We start from the raw sequence: 26,507 nt of genomic DNA on the forward strand, positions 1-26,507 counted from the left end.
CATATGTTGATTTGTCTTTGCCTTTTTGAATAGTCCTAAGATTGATTTTGCTGTTTTATTTGACAACAATGCACATTTCTATTTCCTGGTGCATGGAAAGCCTTATTATATGAAACATCTCTGATCAACAGCTTTACATATACTTACAGAATGGGCTACATGAACCAGAAGACATCTTTTGTTTATCTGTCAAATGCAGTTTGGAAGAGGCAAAAGAGAGAGCACACCACATTGTTTTTATGGTCCAATAAAAAAAAAATAACTTTTTGAAAAGTTTTCATCTTGAATTATGTTTCAAATACTATAGCTAGAAAAGTAGCTTCATGTGCTAAATGCAATTAGATTTAGTTTGCTACTGCTCTGGCTTTATTTCTGAAAATAACAACAAATATTTGCAGAATTTTGAGTGAACAAGTTTACTGTTGTAGCCCACACACACATAAGGACAAAATACTTATTAGGCATCTGTAAAATTGATCCTTCAATTAGAAAACTACAAATGGTTTGCTGCTTGAATAATATTTTCTAATGGTATGCGAAGGTGAAAACAAATAATGAGGGAAGGTGGCAGCAACTGTGATTTTAAAGTATCATCTTTCTCCCTTGAGGCAGGGTGGGGGTGGGGCGTGAGGGAAGTAGAATTTAAATTCTGCAGTACACAAAGCAGTAATCTTACACTTTGTTAAATACTAAGAAAAAGCACTGAGGCATTCAAAATCAAACATTTCAGTAATTAAACTAGAGAATCAGGATTCTGTTTCCTTTTTGATATTATTTGGGTTTTATTAATACAGGGAGGATTTAGCACATCATGAAGATTAACTTTGCATGTGAAACTGATGAAAAATCAATGGTTTTTTAAGGCTTAAAAAGTAGAGCCAGTCTGCAATAACATATCGAATAGATATTTAGCAGTACATAAGGGACAAGTGTATTCTTAAACTCAGCTGGGGTTTTCAAAATTACCTAAATCAGATGAGTCTGAAATGGCCAATTCTCTTTATAAAATTATTTTCCTATTTTCACTGTCATTTTCTATACATTTCAGTAGAAAGGTCATCATTTATTCCTGCCACAAGTTCTGCAAAGATATATAATACCTCAAAGCTTAAACACTATGTTTCCAAAGTTTTATGCACACAATTTCCAGTCATAAAAATGGGAAGTTTTTTGTTAAATGTTCTGAGCACTTTATAAAAGGTGCTTGACTTTAGAAGCCCTCCAGATTCACTGTAGATTAAATATATTAGTTTTCAAAAATTCGTGCTAGTTTTCTGAGTTTCAGGTCTTTTTTTCATCTTACTGATACACTGTTTGACAGACAAATATTCCATAGCTTTTTGTGTTCCCTTGAACTGTTTAATTTATGTATTGAAGTAGATGTACAAATCATTATGAAATATCCAGTAAAATAACTTGCTTATCACACATGTAAAAGAAACCTAATGTAGACTGGGTTTTGAGAGTTATTAAGCACGCCAACAGGAAAAATGTCAGATGGCCAAGAAAGCTGCCTGGAGGAGAAGGACCTGCGGGTGTTGTTTGACAGCTGTCTGAACATGAGCCAGCAGTGTGCCCAGGTGGCCAAGAAGGCCAATGTCATCTTGGCTTGTATCAGAAACAGTGTGACCAGCAGGTCCAGGGAGGTTATTCTCCCTCTGTACTCGGCACTGGTGAGACGGCTCCTCGAGTACTGTGTTCAGTTCTGGGCTCCTCACCACAAGAAGGATGTGGAGGCTCTGGAGCGAGTCCAGAGAAGAGCAATGAAGCTGGTGAAGGGGCTGGAGAACAGGCCTTATGAGGAACAACTGAGAGAGCTGGGGTTGTTTAGCCTGGAGAAGAGGAGGCTGAGGGGAGACCTCATTGCTCTCTACAACTACCTGAAAGGAAGATGTGGAGAGGAGGGTGCTGGCCTCTTCTCCCAAGTGACAGGGGACAGGACAAGAGGGAATGGCCTCAAGCTCCACCAGGGGAGGTTTAGACTGAACATTATGAAAAAATATTTCCCGGAAAGGGTCATTAGGCACTGGCAGAGGCTGCCTAGGGAGGTGATTGAGTCGCCTTCCCTGGAGGTGTTTAAGGGATGGGTGGACAAGGCACTGAGGGATATGGTTTAGTGTTTGATAGGAATGGTTGGACTCAGTGATCCGATGTGTCTTTTCCAACCTTGTGATTCTATGGTTCTATGATTCTAAGAATGTAGTTCACAAATGAAAGACCAGGATGCAGAACGTTTTAGCCCACATTGCACATAATCAGAATATTCATTAGTATTCTGACTACTGCCCTGAATTTATTCACTGTCATCAGTCACTTATTATTTTGAAAGAGATCATCCTGTGAAGTCAGTGGGGAAAGGCTCAGTAAAAAGATGCTTTAGCTCCATGGTTTTCTTCATGACTGAAAGCTCACAAGAGAACAGACTGAGGAATGGTAAACTCTGTTTATTCTTTAGTATTTACTTTCTACTTTGGAATTAAATTAAATATTCTGGAAGTTTTAAATACAAGAAGGAACTGGGCTCTGTGGGAGTGCTCTGCGCTTTCTCTGGCCTGGTGGTATTGTATACAGCAGCTATATCTAGTTTCTTTTCTGCCCATTGTCCTAGAGAATCTATTTTTTGTGCTAGTTCTCTCCCATCTGGGTGGCCATTACCTTAAGTATTCACCTCATTGTTAGACTGAGCTTTTACAACAGGATCCTGAGAAGGTCAAAACAAATACTAACTAGTAGTAATTATCACATCATACATAATATGTAGCCCGGAGTCTTTATTCTGTGAGGATGTGTTAACATCCATACACTGTCATTTTCCTAGTTGTACAGCTGTTCTGAAAATAACTGTCTCTTTTCTATCTTTGAATTCCCCATCAAAAGATATAAGGACAGGACTTAGTTATGTGATATTAAGAATATATTTCACTTCAATATGTAAAAGAATGGAGGAACACAAAAGCTTAGGATTGTAAGTGAAAGCCTGTGCTAATTTTTTTTTTTTTTTTTGATTTCTTTGACTTTCTCTACTCTACCCTGCTAAGCCAGCAGGTTCTAAGCCACAGTCTAGTCAAGTCATGGGTCATGCAGAAACCTTTGTAAGGAGGCAAAGTTAGTGACATAAACTTCTACAGGTAGAGCATATTTGTCAAAATAGAACTAATTAAGAAGCATGATTGCAAGGTTACACTTAAAACTAGAGAATAAATTAACAGCCAGGTAACCAGGAACTTAGCAGCTGCAGCAACTATATTAGGCGCATAACAAGAGCTGTGTTCTCACAAATTCCATTCAGCACTATCAGGAACTGAGGAATTGCAGCATTTTTCATTCCTTAGTCTTCTGCCACATGTTATTCTAAAGTAACATGTTAGAAGTCTAACCTGGTAATATTTTTGTCACCTTGAACCTTCACCAAAGGAAGTTATTCCTTGAAAGGAACCTACCTCTTGCTCCACAAGGTCAACAGAGACCTACACTCCTGCAAGCCTTTTCTTCCCATGAAAAGGCTGAAACTGACTCAAGTACGTGGTGATTAATGAAAATGTCATCTTCTGAAGATGACATCGGACAACTAAAAAAAAAAAAAATTCATACAAATCTGTATAGGGTAAAAGTAGTATATTTTGCATAGAGAAATTAGAAATAGCTTTTTTTTTTTTAGTTTTTTTTTAGACCAGTATTAGTTGATGGGAAATCTGTTAAAATGCTTTTAATAGTTCTAGAGTTTTGTAGCTCTCATTTTTGAAAGTGATTGAAAGGAGACTTGGATACAAGTGCAGTCAGTACCTCATGCTGTGTTTTGTTCCTTTCAAAAACACCCCTGGAACTTTCCTACATGATATTTAAAATCAAACAGAGGTAGAAAGGACCTGTAGAGTGAGCTATGAACAGCAAAATATCCTTGTTATAATTAAAACTGCACATAGTGCTCTTCACACTGTAACTTTGTAGATGCGGCTTTTTGGCATCATGATCCTCTAACAAAGGTACCATGTGAATGTCTACATAGTCTTATAGTTTACTGTACATATTTACACATTAATGTTCCCTAAAAGTTGAATGGAATTTAGTAAAATACAGTAGTTATTCGCCAAGGGTTTTCTTGAAATACTTATACTCTGTCTAGTGTATTTGAAATATTCAGCGTCTCCAAACGAAAAATTGATCATATACAGCAACTACCTGTCTCAGTAGCTTTCCTTCTGTAAACTAACCAATAGTACTCAAAGAAAAAGAGCTTCTGCTCAGTCTGCTTTAGATTAATTAGTGTACTTAACGTTCCATCTAAGCAAATTTTTCTCCAATTATATGTGAGTCATACTTACTTTGAGTGTATATGTATTAATACATTGAATAAAATATGATTGACGAGATACCAATTTTTACAGAAAACTACAATGGATGTACAAAATTTCACACTAAACTCATTACAGAGAAGGGTATTGTAACTAACATCAGCTTTGGGGTTACCAAAATGTTGCTGATAGTCAAATAATAGATCATTTAAACTTATATGAATGGATACTGACATACGCAATATTACTTAAATAAGCAACTACTTGCATTTGCAGTTATCGGTTCTGCATAGGATAGTACCATTCTTCACAGACTGTTACTTACATATGTGCAGCGGCATGAGCATTGTACTGCCTTTTACTAGAGGAGGCTCATTGCATGACATGAGCCTGGCTAATTGAATGAATTATTTATAGAATCATAGAATCATAGAATAACCAGGTTGGAAGAGACCCACGGGATCATCAAGTCCAACCATTCCTATCAAACACTAAACCATGCCCCTTAGCACCTCGTCCACCCGTGCCTTAAACACCTCCAGGGAAGGTGAATCAACCACCTCCCTGGGCAGCCTGTTCCACTGCATAATGACCCTTTCTGTGAAGAATTTTTTCCTAATGTCCAGCCTAAACCTCCCCTGGTGGAGCTTGAGGCCATTCCCTCTTGTCCTGTCCCCTGTCACTTGGGAGAAGAGGCCAGCACCCTCCTCTCTACAACGTCCTTTCAGGTAGTTGTAGAGAGCAATGAGGACTCCCCTCAGCCTCCTCTTCTCCAGGCTAAACAACCCCAGCTCTCTCAGCCGCTCCTCATAAGGCCTGTTCTCCAGCCCCCTCACCAGCTTTGTTGCTCTTCTCTGGACTCGCTCCAGAGCCTCCACATCCTTCTTGTGGTGAGGGGCCCAGAACTGAACACAGTAAATGCATATATAATATAATGCATAAGCAGCGGTGATGTGACCTGAAAAAGTTCATATCCAGAAATCCTTTGGAAATGCTCATGTACTTCATTAGTAGGCTACTTAAGTCAGAATTTATAAAATCTTTTGTAGATAAAGATCCCCTAATTCTTTGTTATACTTATTCCTAGTACAGAAATTAGAGACAGCTGTTCCTTCCACGTGTTACATTAATAGATAGCAGTTCTGATATGTGGCTGAGGGAGGCCTCCCTGTTGAGTCACAAGGTTCAGGATGGACCCCCTTGCTATTCTTCTCGGAGGGGAGTCTAAATGTGGATTAATCTGACCGTAGTCCCAGACTTACTCAACAGTTATGTCTAAAAGATTATGTGATATTCCCTATTCCCTCTTTAGGAAAGTACTAGGTGAAGAGATATGTACCTACAAGAAGGGTCCCCATCTACAAGAAGGGTCACAGGGAGGATCCAGGAAACTACAGGCCTGTCACTCTGACCTCAGTGCCAGGAAAAGTCATGGAACAGGTGATCTTGAGTGCTATCATGAAGCATATGCAAGAGAACCAAGTGATCAGACCCAGTCAACAGGGGTTCACAAAAGGCAGGTCTTGCCAAACTAACCTGATTGCCTCCTATGATAAAGTGACTCAACTACTGGATAAGGGAAAGGCTGTGGATGTGGTCTTCCTGGACTTCAGTATAGCCTTTGACACAGTTTCTCACAGCATTCTGCTTGAGAAACTGTCAGCCTCTGGCCTGGACAGGCGCACACTCTCCTGGGTGGAAAACTGGTTGGATGGCCAGGCCCAGAGAGTGGTAGTAAATGGTGTGAAATCCAGCTGGAGGCCAGTGACAAGTGGTGTCCCCAGGGCTCAGTGCTGGGTCCAGCCCTGTTCAATGTCTTTATCAATGACCTGGATGAAAGCATTGAGTGCTCCCTTAGCAATTTTGCAGACAATACTAAGCTGGGTGGAAGTGTCAATCTGCTGGAGGGTAGGGAGGTAGGGAGGCTCTGCAAAGGGATCTGAACAGGCTGGACCACTGGGCAGAGTCCAATGGCATGAGGTTTAACAAGGCCAAGTTCCAGATCCTGCAGTTAGGGCACAACAACCCTGTGCAGTGCTACAGACTAGGAGAAGTCTGTCTAGAAAGCTGCCTGGAGGAGAGGGACCTGGGGGTGTTGGTTGACAGCCAACTGAATATGAGACAGTAGTGTGCCCAGGTGGCCAAGAAGGCCAATGGCATCTTGGGGAGGCTCAGGCTGGACATTAGGAAAAAATTTTTCACAGAAAGGGTCATTGGGCACTGGCAGAGGCTGCCCAGGGAGGTGATTGAGTCACCTTCCCTGGAGGTGTTTAAGGCATGGGGTGGACGAGGTGGTGAGGGGCTTGGTTTAGTGTTTGATAGGAATGGTTGGACTCGATGATCCAGTGGATCTCTTCCAACCTTGTTGTTCTATGATTCTATGAGTTAGCCACCAGTCCATCGGGTCCATGTGGTGCCTCTTGGCAAGGTGCAACTAAGAGAATTAGTAAGTGCTGATTGGCCCCAGCAAGGCATGCTGTGTCATCAGAAGCAGGACTTGGCAGTTGGGGCCATCAGCTTGTTATGTGCTTTTGGGGATCTTTCTGTTCTTAACTGAATCAACATCAAGCCATGAGTCCCCTGCCTCACCCCAGTTGTCACTCAGCTATTTAAATATTAAACTATTACCCAATACATCTGTCTCACACAATGAATTTGTTCAAGTTGAACCATCCCCTTCTGTAAAGCCCCAATGATTTTAATGTCTGCCCTCTCTTAAAAGATCAGCCTTGACAAGACCGGACAAGTCCATTGTCCCACAGCTTGAACACATTGAAAAAAACACTGAAAAAAAAAAAAAGTGTAACTCAGTGTTTCATAACAATTAGAGTTAAATGAGAGTCACCAGGAGGAACCTTCTGCCTTAGCACAGAAATTATAATGACCTTAAAAGATCACCAACAGGTTTTCCTAGATTTTTCTGGTTTTTTAAGTAATGAAAGATATACATAATAAATAAATATAATATATGGGCATATGCTAAATAAATATATGGGCATATACTAAAAGTTCAGAGGGATTATTGCAACCCCTAAACTTTTTAAGACGCCAAGAAACATTAAAGCTTTAATCTAATATATGCCAGGCTAGATTTTTGTATCTAGTACTTTCACAATTCAAAATGGTGCATTTGTGGACCAAACCTTTCTCATTTCTTGTGTGTATATATTTTCTCATTCACCGCATCAAACTATGACACCTGAAATTTCCATAGATGAAAATGAAATCGTAATAATTATTGCGAACTGGCTTTCATGCAGAAAAGATGTACTATTGTTCACAGTAGTGGGATAAGGAGCAGGGCATGGCAATTCATAGAAGCGCAAGTATTTGATAAATGAATATTTTTAAGTGGCATCAAGATAATTTTCCATATAATGACCCATGTTATATGTAGTTGATTGTGCCTTCAAGTGTGGAAATTCAGGAACAAATATAGCATCAAATAATTTGTTCTTCATGGCCATCCTGGAAATATGAATCTAGGTAGATCCAAAGCATAAATTTAAAGCCCTTCCAGGATTCTCACTTCTGCAATTTTTGTTACATCTACAAATTAGTGGTTTCAAATATAGCTAGGATTCCATTGAGTCTTTCTGTATTAGCATTCAAGTTTCTATTGCTGAATTAATTGTGTGAAGGATCTGGACCAGTAGCACAAAGAACTTTTGCAGAATTAAAAAAAAAACAAAGAAAGAAACAACAGTATTATTCTTCTGACAAATGCCACTTTCATATGAAAATATGTGATTACATTATCAGTGAAGAGAAAATTATTATTTAAAGCATTTTTAGGAAATAAATGCATATTTTAATGCATAGAGGCAAATAACAAATATTGCTTCTTATATGGAAACTATGTATGATCAAGCTCTCCTAGGTCCAAGTTAGAGAATAGGAACTAGGAAGATTAGCTTAAAAAAAAACAAAAATGAGGGTTTCTCTCTCTTTTTTTATTCTCTTTTTTTTTCTTTTCTTGTCACTGAATACTCCACAACAATGGAAACTGTGTCTGCAACAACTCATAGCATTACTTAGTTTTGAGAGTTGAAATCTACTGCAGTTTCCTCATCACACTGGAAAAAAACTGGAATTATAAGTAATACTATGCAACGAACCTAGACCAATGTTTGCAGTGCAGCAGAGACATACAGTGCAAGTAAGTTTTCCATTTTCTTCTGCTTTCTATATAAGGCTGAAGTCCATCAAAATCTACCAATAAATAACATAGCTTGAAAGTAGAAAAAGAAATTAATATAGAGATATATATATATTTAAGAAAGACATGGTAAGCAGGTACGTGTGAGCTATAACACATACAAATTACTGGGGATACTAGAAGAGAAACACACATGGATGATTTTTCACTTGGCTTGCCATAGAAAGATTTTTTAAAAAATAAATATTAAACATGAGCAAATAAAGATTCTAGATGAGGTTAGGTTTTGATAGCAAGTTCTTGTATATGGCTAGATGGCTAATGACTAGATACATATTTCAATGCTGCTAATATGCCCTAGGCATTCTGTGCTAAATTGGGGTGTTTGAATTTAAATATTTCCTCCATGTAATAATACAAATGAGTTGTGACAGACTAATATATACAAAGAATGATATTTTTAATAATACATCCTCCAGACTTCTAAGGGCAGGTCGTCAAGGAATTCTAGGTCTAACGGTGTGGAAAACACTAATAATTTATTTCTAATGTGTTAAATCTGAAGACTGTCACTTGCATTTATTTAAGCATGCACATGTGCACGCGCACACACACACATACATGTCACATTCTGAACAAAAGCCATTTTTCTTTCATTTATATTTCCAAACAATGTCTTGTGTGTCTGTCTCTAACAGTTAAACTACGATACACAAGACCTTCCAGCAAAACTATCCACAACAGACGTGATAAAGTTATTCTTTGTATACCTTTCGTGTTTCATAGAATCACAGAATAGTTTGGGCAGGGACAACTCCCATCCAACCTGGCCTTGAACACTTCCAGGGATGGGGCAGCCAAGCTTCTCTCGGCAACATGTGCCAGTATTTCGCCGCTCTCATGGTGAAGAAATTCTTCCTTATGTCAAGCCTAAATCTGCCCCTCTCCAGTTTATACCCGTTGCCCTTAGTCTTATCACTACAAGACTCTGTGAACAGTCCCTCCCCAGCTTTCTAGTAGCCCCTTTCAAGTACTGGAATGTCACTATAAGATCTTCTCTGAGCCTTGCCTTCTCCAGGCTGTTCAAGCCCAACTCTTTCAGTCTGTTCTCACATGGAAGGTGCTGCAGCCCTCTGATCATCTTTGTAGCCCTCCTGTGGACCCGTTGCAACAGTTCTATATTCTTTTTATGTTGATTCCAGAACTGGACATAGTACTCCAGGTGAGGTCTCACAAGAAAGGAATAGAGGGGCTATTCATGCTAAAAGACTAGCCTCACTGGTCTTGCTAATTAAGCCTTGTCTGTATCCAGAATCATAAATCTCTTTATGCTAGAGTGCCATTTAGAATACCTAAAATACTAAAAATGCTGTGTTAGGTTTGTAAAGGATTTCATTAGTTTTGTGTCTTTTGTCTGTCTAAGAAAATGTTGTCAATACTGCTCTGCAGCTCTTCTGTCAACAGGGAATTGTATATTAACAAAGCAAGAGTACACTTTTACACAGTTCAGGACTCTTGTCAAGAAAAAGGAATGGGGGATAATGAAAAGCTAGGAAGTCTCTTACCAAAAATGCGGGCCATTCACAGGGTTTATTCCAATTAATGATAATGGGAAAATACCTGCTTAAATTCTCTGTGTACCATGTACTATTAAAAGACCTCCTGAAATGTAAATACCTGTCTAAGAAAGAATCAAAAGATAGCAGAAGACTATTTCAGTGGGCATTAAGCTCCAAACTGTGTACTTTTTCATCTCCTTTCTTTAAATTCCATGAGAAATAATTAAATGGGAACTGAAAAAGGGTAATTCTTAGATTACATATATTTCAGATGCAGCATGCTCTAATGTCTATAGGAATAACGTGTGTATGTATTTTGGCAAAATAATAACAGTAATAATTCTGGGATTCAGTGCTGTATTTCCAACCAACAAAAACTGTCTATAGTTTTGTTATGTTAGGTAGTCATTCAACACCAAAGGTTTTTTCATCTTTGTCTGCATTTATTTTGTCCCTTAGGTAGGAATTAAATGACCACATTGAGTTCTGTAGAGAATCATTAATCAGAACCTGGAAAGTTTCTTCTTCCCCTTTTCCAATCAGTGAAAAATCTATGACAGCATATGCTATTCCAGTACTAGTTTCATTATGAATGTGACCAACAATGATCAATATTTTTCTTCCTGCTTTGGTCATTCTAGTATACCGTGAAAAGAATGCATCTGTGCTTATATTTATGTGGACCTACTTTATGGCCCACACTGGGTATTTCAGATATTCTGTACACATTATAAGCACCTTTACTAGTCATGGTTCTCCCTTTCTCTAGAACGATCTATGTGACGGAACATAAAATTTACTGGGAAGAGGGGCAGAATCAGTGCACTGAGGAGGGGGAGGGGTGAGATGCCTGCAAAAATGAACTGATATTGCAGGTTAACCCTGGTGGGCAGATAAGCATCACACAACTACTCTCTCAGTCCCCACACTCCCAATTCCCAGAGGGATGGGGGCAGAGGAGAGAAGAATAAAAGCAAGAAAACTTGAGGGTTAAGATAAATAATAAATAATAACAATAACAAAAATCCCTTTATAAGCAAAGAGTAAGTGGAAGAAGAGAGAGCAAAACAAAGCAAGACAAGCAGTGCAAAGTAAATCACTCACCACCATACGCAAACCAATGCCCAGCCAGTTCCTGTGCAAATATTGTTGACCCTCCTAAAGCCATCCCTTTTCCCTTTTATTGCTGACTATGTTATATGATTTAGAATATCTTTGGTTAGTTTGGGTCATCTGCTCTGTTGGTCAGTTCCCAAAGTACTGAGCATTCTCAGTCTATTTACTGTGGGAGCAGAGTGAGAAACAGAGAAGTCCTTGATGCTATGCAAGCACTCTTCAGCAAAAGCTAGAACAGTGTCATCAATCCTGTTTTGGTTAAAAATTCTAACACATATGAACTGCTTAAAAGAAAATGGACTCTATCCTATCTTAACTAGGCTCAGTATCAGCTAGGAATTTTATATTATAGGCCCTTCAGAAATTTATTCCTTTTCTGAAAGCTCCAGTTACTGGAATTGTAAAGTTATGTGGGAATCACAGCTTTTCTACTATTTTTTTTCCCCTAGAGTATTTATTTAACCTTTATGAGTATTAAACCACAACAAAAACAACAAAATAATGATGACATGAATATGAATAAAGATGACATTTACTATTATAAAAGTAATAATAGTGGAATATACGTATGCACCAACAACAGAAGCCAAATGAAAAGAAAACAAGATGACACATTTCAAAAAGTCTTCATGCCTTATTGGATCATATCTCACATTCTTCAAAAGTTTTGAGTTTAAATTGTAGAGTTTTGCTGCCACAGAAATTGGAACAAATCTTTCTATTGATTTGAGTTCACTCTAAACTGTCTACAGTTAAATAGCCACACTAGAATCCACAAAGGTTGCTTGGGAATATTTTGAAATGTGCCTTATGGCATTGCCTTTCAGTACAATAAGCAGCACATCTGAAGCAGAAAATATGAAATTCAGACCTTTTTATGCTTCAGTATTTTGGAAGTATAACAATCAGTCAGATCCATCTTGCAGAAGTTGAAACGAAAACTGCTCAGTCCAAGTTAGATGTTTTAGAAGCATACAGCATTATAAGGCTGCAGGAAATCAGCAGCATGATCAGACTTGCTATTGTCACAGTTGTATAAATAAAGTTTATTTTTATTTATATATCTTAACATATAGACGTGTTCAACTTTAATAAAGAAGAATAGGCTGTTGCATGTAAAGATCTAGAAAGAAGTAAGAACTTAAATAGTCTTTAAAGTATGTTTTACGCCTTTTTTTAATTTTTAATTTCTAAAGTTGACAAATTGCAATTTGCTTTGAAAAGGAACTTTTCAGAAATGTAAAGTATTATTTGCACCTAAAAATAAACACACAAAAAAAAGAGAGGAAATATAATATTGGAATACTATGTGTCTCAGGGTCTTAAAGGGCTTTTTTCATAATAGGTGTACCTCTTCTGTGCATAATGTTATTTAGAAGTCCAGGGTAATTTTTCAGAAATATCACTGAACTAATAAAACAAGCAGTTCCAAGCAAGGCAGAAGATCTTTAAATCTGGTTATTATTAGTAGTAATACTGATAGTAGTAGTGAGACAGAATCTACATGCTACCATGATACATTGACTCTCCACAAGCTTTTTGGGGGCTTAGAGCTACATGTTATTTTTCAGAACCAGGTAGTCACCGTAATTTAACCATACTTTGCAAAATGCATTCACATAGGGTTTGCATAATATTTAATGGTGTAAATGGCTTATTAAGTCACATTTCCAGCTGAGGCATGTTTATACTTTTAAACAAATAATTATAATTCTTTCTTAGTATATTTTCCTCCTAATATGAAGATTTTTCTGAGGTACTGTGGAAAGAAGTACTGCTTGCAATACACAAAACCAACCTCCTGCCTTTAGAAAATGCACTTTACCTGTATCCATCTGTTTAAAGTATGCTTCCAGGGAAGTTCAAATGAGGAAAATTGTTCCTAATTATCTTTTCAGTTTTAAACTGAACTATGGGTAGTGGTTAAGGAAGGTCACACCAGCTCATGAACCTTCTGCAGTTCTTATACCTACAATAAAAAAAAAAGGTGTTCAACAGGGAAATAGTCTATATATATATCACAGGCCACTCGTCCCACTTACAAGAAAGAATGACTAGGTTAACAGTCTGTATAAAAACTCACAAAATGCTGTCTTTTAGCACTAAAAGTTCTAGAGCTAGGGGCTTCCTATATTCATAATTTACAGATACCTATTAATTCCTTCTTTTGATAAAAAAAAAAATCACACTTCCTGTTTTTAATCTATGAATATGTTGGATATTGACATAACAGGTAGCAGAACCTTGTTACAGATATTATCTAAAATTTTCTTGGGAACAAAGGAGCTGGAATTAGGGTATGGAAGGAAAATGAAAATCTAGTTTTCACACCACCCTGAGCTTATGAGGCATCTTGTCGTCTCCAATATTCAGTACACTTCAGAGCTGGCTTCCAAAAGTGTTATGAGAATTTCCTGTTTACTGCATGTATTCATTGGGATTTGTTTTTTTCCAGAGTAGCTAAATAGACAAGAATGCAACTGATGAACAAGTCCTTTAATTTTGCGGATTCTACTCTTCCACTTCTAAATACCTATGAATATTCAGGACCTGGGGAGAGTGGAGTGAAACAGGTACTAGACACCCTAAGCATGCCACAGGGACAGGAGCTTGTTTTACTTCTAAGCCAAGTGATGAGGCCTGCAGCTTTCCTGTACAGTCTGAAATTCTGTGTAAGCCATGACCTGCACAAGACGAACCAGCAGGGTTTACTAGAGTGAGGGCAGAGGTGGGACAGCTGCTAGGGCACCTTCAGCAGCAGAAAGGATGGCACAGTTGGGATTCAACAGTGTTGGCATGTGACACTGCTTGAGGGTCCCAGGAGTGGTGACTTCAAGAGGAAGACATCGAACCTCTCCATTTTCAGAACTCCTTTTTTAGATAACCTACTATGTGAGCAGTGGTGACAGGACCAGAGTGGCTAGAGTTAAGGTTTTCATTTTCAACCAGTCAGCGTTGGGTAGGAAGGCCCAAGAGACCCAGAGATGCAAGCTGCTCCCAATCCCGTTCATTGGACAGCTGTTCTTTAAGAAGAGGTTAAGTACGTCTTTCTTTTCCTAGATGTCCCACAGCAAGAAGTGCTGTCAGATGATTCTTTTCATTCATTTACAGTTTTCAGTTTTGTTGGAGTCTTATTCTGCTTTTTCCTCTACACTTCTTTGCTGCCCAGCAAGAGTTTGTGTTGTTGCTCACTATTATCATTAAACTGAGTGTTTGGTCTACCTTAAAAACAGCTAGGATCTAATTAATTTAAGATGGCTGATTGAGCTGTACCCAATACCTTGTCAAACGACAACATAGATTGCAAGTCAACCCACATATCTTTGCAGTCCTTAAAGATTTAATATCATGAACTTCCTTCACAGGTCAGCAAACCATTACTGCAGTCACAGAGTACATGCAGGAAAAAGCTGCCATACTGCATGGGTTCTAATGGTATACAAATCACACTCTAAAAGTGAATGATGCTAGTTTTAAAGCAAGCAGAAAAATTGGTCTGAAAAAGGGAAACTGGAAGAGACGGCTTACTCCAAAAGTCAACTGTAGAAACCAAGATAAACTGTCATATGCATCTGTGCTCCTCTTGTCTCTTGTGTTATGAAAGCCCTACTCCCAGGTTGTGTCAAGGGCTTTGTTGCAGCATCCTGTCAGGGTAGCAGTGAAATCTATTGTCTGCAACACTAACTATGAGCTTTTACATTTGGAGGATATCCTTAGGTCCAACAATTTTTTGGTTTTAACATCCATTGTTCCCAGCACAGATGTCATCAGACTAGATCTTTTTCCAAGAAATATTCCTGTAAAACTCGAGATCTGTAAGTCCAGACACGTGTTTTAAGATACTGGTCTGCAGAAAAACTTCCTGAAAAATCCAAATGGGCCTTCTCTCCATCTCCAGATACCATCGGAAAATGGTTTTTCTAACAGCACATAATAACAGGTGAAGAGGAAGTGCAGTATGCAGGCATTGGCAGTGGGATGGTCAATGAAGTATGAAGATTACTGGGACAGATTGTTTTGCTAAACTAGATGAACATATGCACAGAATATTTAGGAGGTACTAAAGTACAAAGAGGTACTACTCAAACGTGAACTGTGTTCTTGTCAAGTTTTCCTGCTGAAAGGAGGCCCTTCACTATCCAAACCAGAATACAAACTAATATGTTGGAAGAAGAGGGGAAGGGAGCCATTTTAATCTCCAGTGTGGTTCAAAGATAATGAGATGTAACAGAATAGACAGATTTGAGTGATTCTGAAAAATATGTCAAGGAAAGGTTAGAGGTTATGACACAGTTACATGGAGAAAGTAATGTGAAAAGTGTGGTCACTGCAATGGAAGTGCCTGCTGCTTTAAAACTTGCTGCTTACTCCATTTTCTGATTTTATTTTATGAAAGGTATCCAACCCAACTTAAGCATATAGAAGACAGTGGAAAACTATATTTGGCATGTGCAAAATTTAGTAATCCAGAAGAGATAGTTATAAGCTGTTGACCATTGACACGGTTTAATACTTAACTCAGACAAATGGAAAAGTCTATAAATTTGTACATCATAAACAGACTTTTTCCATAGCTATAGATGAAAAGTGCTAATACCTAAAGTTGCCAGGCCCCTGTTGTTGTATTTTTATTTCACAGTTCGGTGTTTACTTCTGTGAAAAATAAAAGCACATGTGATAGATCATACTTGCAAACTATAATAAGTGTTATGGTTACGAAACTGTATTCGGCCCTTTTTAAAGTACATGATTAAAGGCTAGATAATTAGCTGTTAGATGATCACCCACTTCCACAAGGGAAGGTATGTTTTAAAGTGTGCTGGGTTCATCCTGGCTAGACACCTGGTACCCACCAAAGCTGCTCTATCACTCCACTCCTCAACTGGACAGGGGAAGGAAAATATAATGGCAAGCTCATCAGTCAAGGTAAGGACAGGGAGATCACTCACCAATCACTGTCATGGGCAAAACAGACTCAACTCAGGGAAAAAAATATTTTTTTTATTTAATTTATTACTAATCAAAATCAAAGTAAGGGAATGGGCTAGAGCAGGCCTTCCAGTACCTGAAGGGGGCCTACAGGAAAGCTGGAGAGGGAATTTTCACAAGGGGATGTAGTGATAGGATGAGGGGAAATGGCTTTAAATTGGAAGGAGTAAGATTTAGACTAGACATTAGAACAAAATCCATCACGATGAGGGTGGTGAGGCACTGGACCAGGTTGCCCAGGGAAGATGTGCATGCCATCTCCTTGGAAGTGTTTAAGGCCAGGTTGGATGGGGCCTTGAGCAGCCTGATCTACTGAGAGGTGTCCCTGTCAATGGCAGGGGAGTTGGAACTTAATGGTCTTTAAGGACCTTCCAACCCAAACCATTCTATGATTCTATGACTCTCTGAATAAGAAATAAAGACTATATCTTAAAACACCTTCCCCAAACCCATTTCTTCTTTCTGGTCTCAGCTTTGCTGCCAATTTTCTCTACCTTTCTCCCTACAAAAAGCTCAGGGAAATGAGGAATGGCTGTGTGGTCTGTTCATTATACACTGTCTTTGCCTCTCCTTCTTCCTCACATTCTTCCCCTGCTCCAACATAGAGTCTTTCTCCTAGGAAACAATTCTCATAAGTTTTTTCCCCAAGGACTGTGGTTCTTCATGAACTGCTCTAGTGTGGCTCCTTTCCACAAGGTGTGGTCCTTCAGACGCAGACTTCTCCAGCATGTGCCCCCCACAGAGTCACAAGTACTGCCAGCAAACCTGCCTCAGTGTGGCTCCTCTTTTCAAGGACCCACAGGTCCTGCCAGTAGCCTGATCTAGCATGGGGTCTTCACTAACCTTGGTGTTTGCAGAGTTGTTTCTGTCACATATTCTCAATCCTCTCTCTGGCTGCAGTTGGGGTTGCACAGTGCATCCCCTCCCCTTAATTCTTATATATGTTAGCCCAAAGGCAGTACTACCATCTGTGATTGGCTTGGCCTTGGCCAGAGGCAGGTCTGTCTTGGAGTTGGCTGGCATTGTCTTTTATGGATATTGGGAAAGCTTCTGTAAATTTCTCACAGAAGCCATCCCTGTGGGCTCCTCACTACCAAAACCATCCCATGCAAATCCAGTGCAAAATGTTGAAGAGATATAGAATAGATGTGCAATATATTTTGATTTTGACTAAAAGTCTTCTAAAATCTCTACGCGAACACTCAGCTTTTTCTTCCACTGATGTACCAGTTCATTGTCTGAAATCATTATGTATGACATGAATCAGCTGTGGCATACCTTTTAAAGATGTACGGAGTCTAACATTCTGTCATTTTTATCTGTAGTGTAACAAACTTACTAGTATCTGTCTAATATCCTTAATTTCACTGAATTTCAATGAGGAGTAATGCATTCAACATTTTGCAAGATTTTTCCTATAGGAAATATTCATAACACTCTAGGTCTCTGGAATTTAAGCAAAATTGTTGTCTGTACACCTTAGAGTACTATTCTCTTTAGACATTTGCAATTGGTGATAACATTTCTCAGTGTAAATAAGCTTTGTTGATTTCAACATGGCTCCTCATAATACTTAATGCTTGCAAAAATGAGCCTTTAGTTTACATTTTCACTTGCTGTATCTTCAATAGTGAAGGCATGCTGCAGAATATCTGGTTAAGTAAGAGCAGCAATACATGTAATGTGAAATACTAGCCAGACTGTTTAAAGCAAGTAAATGTAAGGAAAAAATGTGACAAATTTCCAAGAACAGCCATCTAATACAGCTGTGGCAGGGAAACTAATAGTTTCAACAGTGCCTACAGCTAAACTAAAGAAGCTCTGTAGAAATATAATGTTAGCTGAAGGAAAGAAAGTTATGAACATCAATGTAAGCAGCACTGGAGCAGGTAAAACATTAACCAAAATTCATGCCAAGATAGATCAATGCCAAGTATGTAACACATGACTAATATCAGTGTTGCCTTTGCAGGAAGGTAGTCGGGAGGAATCTGAATTTCACCTGAAGTTAGTGGCAGCAGAAAACAGAGAACAGGGCAGGTGGGTATGACAGGGCATAAGGGAATTAAGAGTGAAACAAGATGTGGGATTTAAGCTACTGTTATCTCTTACAAGGATGCTATGAGTATGCTATGAGGATCATCATGGTCCCAAACTCCAAAATGTATAAAACTGTCTAAATATTCTTTTTGATGGAATAAAAACAAAAGGAAAACATACTTTGAAAAGACACTAAATAATTACAAAGTAGTATAACTTGTGAAAAAAATCACTAAACATAAGATGACTGTAAGAATTAAAGCATATTTACTTCTAGACTAGGACAGCCATTATTTACTTGTCTGTGATTATTAACATTTTTAGTCTGCTGTCAGAAATCTATGCCATGCAGACATACATAACAGTTAGGGATGGATTTTAATTTTCAACCTGAGTGCTTTAAACATTCTTTTGGGAAGGAATCAATTCTGGCCGTAACAGTGAGCAGAAAATTCCATTGAGATGGAAAGAGACTGAGGCAAAAGAATCTGTCTTCTGTATAGTTCAAGGAAATACACTGGGCCTCTGTTCAACATGAAACCCATGAAAGGTTGGTTTAATTCATACTGATACTTGCCTTACTCAAATTTTGTCTGATACAACTACTTTTTGATGGATAAATTGGCCTAAATACTGAAATATTGTGGTAACATCTTGGTACCAGAAGATAGAACACTCAGTCTAGAACTTTCTTGTTCCAGTATGGGACAAAGATCTTATCCTAGGTTGTTGGTACTGCCATTTTCACAACAAATTTTACCAGGAGAACTGGTTAGTTTTCTGCAAGGACCCATGAATTAGTTCTTAAGGTATCTTCGAAGTATGGCCCACTTGCACGAAATTAATTTATTAACTTTAAGAGTCAGGTGTGATGAAAAATTGTAACTCAGAGATCAGGACAATTTATACAGACATATTAGATCTGGATAGCATGAATTTTAGTTCTCCAAGCTGACATGAAAATTTAGACTAATACTGCACTAAATGGTTTCTTGTATATGTGTTTCCTCCTACATGTTTAATCCTAATCATGCAAAATGTCTTGTTTTGTGTCAAGGGAAATTCTGATTTAGCCTGATGATATTATGTTATGTCATTGTGAGAGCCATGAAAGACTGTAGTTATAAATGAAAGATTGACCAGAAAAAGAAATTCAATAGGCTAAGAATGAATTCTGAAATAATTTTTACTTTACCATTAGAAATTATTAAGAATGGCAATTTCAGTCACATTTTATCTGTCATAGTCTAAAGGAGAGTGTTTTCACTTTACTAGCAGAAGTTGCTGTCATATAGTGTTCTTCTTAAGAGGAATATAGCAGTGTGGAACCAGCCAGAAGGAAGTTATGAAAGGTTAGAAGAAAATGCACTTTTCCACAGGTTTTGTTCATCTTGGCAGCTCCACTGTTTTTTCAGTAATAAATGACTTTATTATCATACACAAAACTAATAGCATAAAGAGGTTAATACTCCTGGAGCACAGGTTTCAGAGTACTAATAATTCAGCTGGTTTTCATTCCTATTTGACAACAGATATTCATTAAACACATCCTTGTGAGGAGGACCTGAGGGGAAATACTTTCTATAATCATTGTCAAAAGATAGCCTATGTCAGGATTGCAAATCCCAATAGTCTTATGTTTTTGATCATTAAATCATAGCTGTCTTTTAGAACTTATGGGAATGCTAGAAACCCTAGCAATCCTGGACTCCATTGCTTTGGACATAACACAGTTGCAGGCATCAAGTGTGTAATATGTAGAAAACTCTCTTTCAGACTCATAATGCTTGAATATGTTCTGACTTGGCTTAAACTTTGGCAAGGGGACTCTTGCAACATGCAGAATAATAACTGTTGGCTTTTTAGATGTTACTGATACACTTAAAAGTAACTTGCACAAAAATACAGGAAAAGTGAGAGTATATTGTCAGTCCCTCATCCAAGACAAAGCCAGTTCCAAGTAGTTCTATCAAGACAAGAGAAAATGATGGTTTTGATGCAAGGTATCATTTGTTTGAAGGCACAAATCCAAGAGGAAAGAAATCTTCAGCTTCTCTATGTACATCTTGAAAAACAAGTAAGTTTACAAATAGTGTGATTCCATACTGGACAAAGTTTAGACTTTCAGAATAGAGTTTGTGAAAAGTGAGACAGAGGATAATGCATATTGTCTTGATGTTATACATACAGTGGGTGATTTTAAGTACAAATTCATACAGGAAAAGTAATGTCTTATTCCCATAGGTAGCTGTCTCAATGTCAGAGGACTCACAATGGACAGTGATGACACTGAGAAAAGCAAAGAGGTCCTGCTTGTCAGTGAAAGAGAGAAAACGAGCACTGAAAAAGAATTTGTGATTCCTAAACAAGAAATCCATAGAAAAATGTCACATGTCACTCCTCTGTGAGAGGTTTTAATAGTTGTTCTCATAGCTTCCCAGCAAATGAAAGGGGTTAAATAAGTTTAGGACTGCCTCCTAAGGGCTTTTTGAGAAAATAAAGCATATGGATTTTCTGAGATCTGGCCATAGACCCCAGACTCCTGTAGGATTCAGGCAGCATTTCAGCCTTCAGGGCAGCCCACTGAGCTGGTGGAGAGCTCTGCACTGAAATTCTTAGATAGATGTCCTGATCCAATGTCAGGAAGCTCTCGATAGGATCCCCCAGAACAAGATTAATACACAAACAAGGTCTGATGCGATATATCAAAAGTCTACTTTATTACCAACGGCACAAAGATAATGGTGATAGTGATAGGAAAGAGTAGAACAAAGACAGAGATCAAGAAAGCATTCGAGATAGAATCACAAGAATAATCACTGCAATCCTGAGGGTCTGAGTCTCACAATGCATTGGTGGTGAGTGATCCCCCCAGGGCTTATCCTACAGGTTCTTTTATAACCTTTCTTCTTGGTTAGGGTAGTCATGACAACGGCACATTCTGCACATCTCCACCGACCTGTATATGCTCATATGCTACACGCACCTCCAGTTCACTCTTCATGCAGCTGTTGCATGGTTCAACGATACAGTGTTTTCTTGTGGCTTGACAGTTCCTCTGTTGTGATTGACAGTGACTAGCAACCTTTGAGACAAAAAATGTCACAGTTCGGTCCTTCACACCAAACTGGGGATCAAAGATTGCTTCAAGACCTAGGGTGATTTTGAAAAAGGCAGTGTCAAAATCAGAAAAGAACATTTTATAAAATCTGCACCACTGATGGTGTAGAAGGATGCACAACACAACTTTGGTTAACGTTATAGGGTGAAACAACAGGCACAAGTTGTGTATTTTGTATAATATGTTGAATCAGTTGTATAAAGCATGGAATGATACATGGAAAAAACATTAGCAGGGCAAAAGCATATAACAAAAAAAAATGGGATTTGCTTGACCCATGGACCACTTGGAAGCCAGGAAAACAGACCAGTGTCCCAGCTTTTCCAAGTCTGGACAGGAACATTGGCTAACTTCCATATACCAGCAGTAATTTTTTTGACAATTTTGCTGTTCACATCAGTCTTTAAACAACTGGAGTTGTTAAGTTTACCACAAACTCCTCTTTCCTCTGCCCGCAAGTAATCAACAGCTAGGAAGTGCTGATAAATTGCTTTATGCATTTGGATAGCCTGATCTGCTAACATGTCTAAAACTTGAGCTGTATCATTAGTAATTATTTCCAGTCCAGTCTAGCCTGCAACCAGATGATCCAATTCGAGTTGTATATAGGTTCCTTTGCTCCACTGATCCACTCGCTGGGGACCCAGGAAGCAGGTCCACAATGTTGTATAATATGTTGAAGGGTCCACTCATCTTTTCTCCAGGTTTGACTGTTCCCATTTGTCAGAGCACTATCAACTGATTCTTTATTTTGACTCAAGTCATCATATAGTTTAATCCCTAAATGATTACTGCTACTGTCTGGAAGCAGGAGAATAGAGCACAGACTACCCCAATATGATGCATTTGTAACAAACTGGCAAGTAGCTGTTCATAAGCACGATGTCCACAAACCCAATAGTGATCTTCTAGGGCTTTATGGCCATTTGGAAACAAAGCTTTTTGAAGATTACTATCCAGAAAGGGAAAGCAGTTACATACTGCAGCATGAAAAGAAAAGGAGTGATCCAGAACACTCTCATCTGTGGGAAGGTTCTGACATTGCCATGTCTCTTCAGCTGGCTGGCATACTCAGGAAATCCCGCCACCCTTATAGTGAATATAATGGTATCTTGTTTCATTTTTACTTGCCCAGGAAACATTCAAGAGTATGTGGCAACTCTTTTGGTCTCTTCACCATCACCCCACCCATGTGGCCCCATTGCTACAATTCAGACTAGCAGGTATTGCTCCATACTGAAGGTCCATCTACAGATACTATTGCCCACCTGAATCCCTTTAGCTTGGCTACAATTCACACAGTTTTCACCTTTAGAAAGTTAGCTTGTTGGCCAGAGTCACTCACCTTGTTCTTCTACCTGCTTGGAAGACGCGTTAGTGAACCAAACATTCTGTAACTGCCCAGAAAATGGAGGGGCCATTTGTATTACAAGGCAAATATCGTATTTTCTTGTTTGGTTCTGTCTCCTCCTGAATGGTTAATATCTTGAAGGCTCCTTCTGTTACCAAAAAGATGTTGTAATAGTGTTCTACTTGGGCATAACATTTTCACACAGAAGCTCACTGAACCACTCTGTCAGGGGCAAAGTTCCTGCTAAAATAGTTCGTATTGCCTTAAGTGGCCCCCTATGCTCTGTCGGCTGTTGTTGAATAGTTTGTTCCACTTCTCTCAAGGCTAAACTAACCACAAACAAGCCTTTCTCCCAAGCAGTATCTATCTTCTCAGCATCTTTGAAACTACAGTAGTAAAATCCGATGAGTCAAGTGGGCCCCTCGAGGTCTTTCTGCCACAAATGTGCCAATAGCCCTGTCTTAGCAAATCCCTATTCAATTCAGACAGGATCTATGGACTTAATGGGACCAAAATCTTGATGAGCAGTTGTTTCAAACATCAATAACTGTAAGGGTTCTCCATAAAGCTCAGTCCATTCTCCCTGAGCCCCCTCCCTACAGAGGTCCCAAAATGATTGAAAAATCTAGAATATGCTTTCTCTAGAACACATGCTAGTACATGCTGCAAATTTTTTTTTTCAACTTTGGCATCCTAATCTGATCTAATGAGGAGAGAATGTCTGGTGAGATACATGTCATCCCTCTCTTCCACCAGATCCCTAGAGTTTTACTTTATTTGAAAATGCTTGTCTTTTTTTGGATGGAACTTCTAGGCTCAGACTATCTAGGTGGGAAATTATACTATTCTGGGTTGTCCTGACACTCTCTGTCTCATCTCCTCCCGGAAGGATGTTATCAATATATTGATACATGCTAGCCCCCTCCTTTATTGGAACCATTTCCAGCTCCTGTGCTGGTGCATGATGGACCAGTGTGGGAGAGCACTTACAACCATTTGTGAGCTGAGTGAAAGTAAATTGCTGACCCTTCCAACTAAATACAATGTGGTTTTGTTCCTCATGTTGCAAAGGGACCATAAAAAACATGTCTTTAACATCTATTGTCACCATAATTGGATGGGCTCATTCCTGAATTTCTGCTATAAGCTTGAAAATGTTTGGTACCATGGTTCTTAATAGATCAGTATTTGCATTAAGCCTGTGATAAACTACAGTCATCATTTGCTGTTCATTTTTTGTAGTAGCCACAATATGGATTTAAAAGGAGACTATGTTATAACCACAAAGTCTCTTTCTTTAAAGGCCTTGAATACAGTCACTATTCCTTCTTGGGCCCCCAGAGGTATCAAGTAAAGTTTAACATCTGTAATCTTCAAAGGAGGAAGGAGTTGCACAAATTGTGTCAGTCAAATGTCCATAATCAGGGAACCAAATGATCACTGCCTCCCATTGTTATCAGTTCAGGTCCTACCTTTAAGGATATCAAGCCCCAGGAGGTTGAGAGAAGATTCCACCGCCCCCCACCTCCCATGGTCACTATGGTGGCAGCATCTTCCCCCAGCAAGCATAGGCTGACTGTAGCCAACACCTGTGGTTGTACATTGCCAAATGAATCTGTCACAAACAATGTCTGCTTGGATGTGAGCCCCTATATCTACCAACAATGTGATCAGGACTTGGTTTGGCCTCTCTGCACATGTAATTGATATGTCTCAGTGATAATTTTCAGTGAGCAATCTGATATGCAGCCAACATTCACCTCCTCATTCGCCATTGGAGGGTGAAGGATCTAGTTTTCTGCAGGATTTTGGTGAACACTTATCTCTGACGAGTCAGTCAGAGAAGGTGCACTAGGTGTGATATTCTTAAGATCTACCTCTCCATTTGTCGTCTTATCAGGCCATCCTGTCATTAATTTTTCTAACTTGTTGGTCACCAATCTGTACATTAAGTCATGCAGGATTCCTTTTCACTACCCTTTTGTCTGTAAATCATTCCTCCTACTGGGGATATCTCTCCCTCTGTATGCTGTTGCAAAGCCACCAGGATGTGGAACCACTTTTATGTCAGCTTGTCTCAACCCCTTGGAATCTGTTTTAGTGATCAGAAGGATTAACAGGGCCATACTTGCCCCTGGCCCACCTCTCCTGAAGTCCTTATTTTCCTGTCCAAGAGTCAACTGTGTCAACTGGGCATAAGCCCTTCTAGCTCAGCGAACATCCTCTCACTTCCTGATATAGCTTGAATTTTGCCCTGTATTTGAATGCCCATAGGTATTAAAGAATCTGGGAACCTCCTTATCAAAGGAGTCATTCATTTCAGAACTATTAGCATCATCATCAGAGATTTCTGACCAGGATACAGTCTTCACTTGTACATCATTTGCAAACAAGCTACTTTTTGCATACTCTCAAAGAAGTTGTTCCACCATTCCTACAACAGTGGGAGGATTCCCCCCTCACTAAGGGATCCAAACTCCCCACACAATAAGCTGAACACTGTGTCAAAGTCCAGCTAGCACTGTGATTACCTATCATGAGAAATACACTGAGACCCCACTTGCCTTGTGCCTCTTTCTCACTAACAAAATTTGATCACCCCCTGTTAACAGTAATCTCCAAACATCCTCCATTTCTCCCAAATTCTTTCTTTAATTTAGCCAGTTCTGTAGCTGTATATGGAAGCTCTTCAGTTGTCACTTGTGATAGTAGATCTTGTTCATCATCATAGATATATTCAGTTTTAACTGATCTCTCTCTGGTGGACATTAAGTTGCCAAGAGGGTAGCACATGCTACAATTTTCTGATCTAGGAGACACTAACTCACAGATAGTGGTGTCTGCAAGGAGTTGCTTTTTAACAGCATACTGCAGCTGTTTAACCTGACTTCTCTCTTCCTCAAGTTATTGTTTTAAAACTGTTACTTGTCCCTGAAGGAACTGAATGAGGTTTTGAAGGGAGTCGATAAGCTGAGATTCTAGTACTACACCACTCCCTAGCTTCTACAGCTGCAGCCCAACCAGCACCCAGAACAACACAAATCATTGCTTTTCTCTTTCCTGATCTTACTCCTGTGTCCTTTTGCAAAGCACTCATTTGACTACTCACACCTTATTAATTATACCAGTTTCCCTTGACCCAGTCCACCCCAGACACTGAGGTTGTGCATTATGTTTTTCAATAAAGTCAAAATACACGTCTGTTTCTGAAGGAGCAGTTTTACTACCACACCTCTGACTCAAGAGAGGTGGAGAGTGGTCATCTCAGGAAGACAGCACCTAAATTGTAATCACGCACAAACAGCTCAGACCTCTTACATTCCTGAAAGGTCTCACATATCTGAGAAACACAACGGCACTCCCATCTCAGGGGGAACTGCACTTCTGACACCAATTTAAAATGTCCAGATCCAATGTTGGGAAAGTCTCAATAAAATCCCCCAGAATGAGATTAATGCACAACCAAGGTCAGCTGCCGTACATCATAGCTCTGCTTTATTATCAAAGGCGCAATGATAATATCAAGACCGATCGGAAAGAATAGAACAAAGATGAACAAGAAAGCAGTTGGGATAGAATCACAAGAGTAGTCACCACCATAGATTTGTGATGTCCTGAGGGTCCAAGTCTCACAATGTGTCTGTGATGGGTGATCAACCTGGGGTTTGTCCGACATGCCCTTTTTTTGCCTTTCTTCTTGTTTAGGGTAGTAATGACAATGGCATGTACTACACACCTCTGCATACCTGTATATGTACACATTCTATATGCGCCCCCTGTTCGCTCTTCACATGCTGTTGCATGGTTCAATGATACTTAAGCACAGTGCTTTCTTCTGGTTTGACAGTTCCTGTGTTGCGATCGACAGTGACTGGCAATC

The 26,507-nt window shown here is 39.1% G+C and overlaps 1 pseudogene; it reads right to left on the reverse strand.

Moving 5' to 3' along the window:
* Positions 1 to 24,812: 24,812 nt before the first annotated feature.
* Positions 24,813 to 26,303, reverse strand: LOC138733699 (uncharacterized; annotated as a pseudogene).
* Positions 26,304 to 26,507: the final 204 nt, after the last annotated feature.

Source organism: Phaenicophaeus curvirostris, chromosome Z, assembly GCF_032191515.1.
Source record: "Phaenicophaeus curvirostris isolate KB17595 chromosome Z, BPBGC_Pcur_1.0, whole genome shotgun sequence".
Taxonomy (NCBI): domain Eukaryota; kingdom Metazoa; phylum Chordata; class Aves; order Cuculiformes; family Cuculidae; genus Phaenicophaeus; species Phaenicophaeus curvirostris.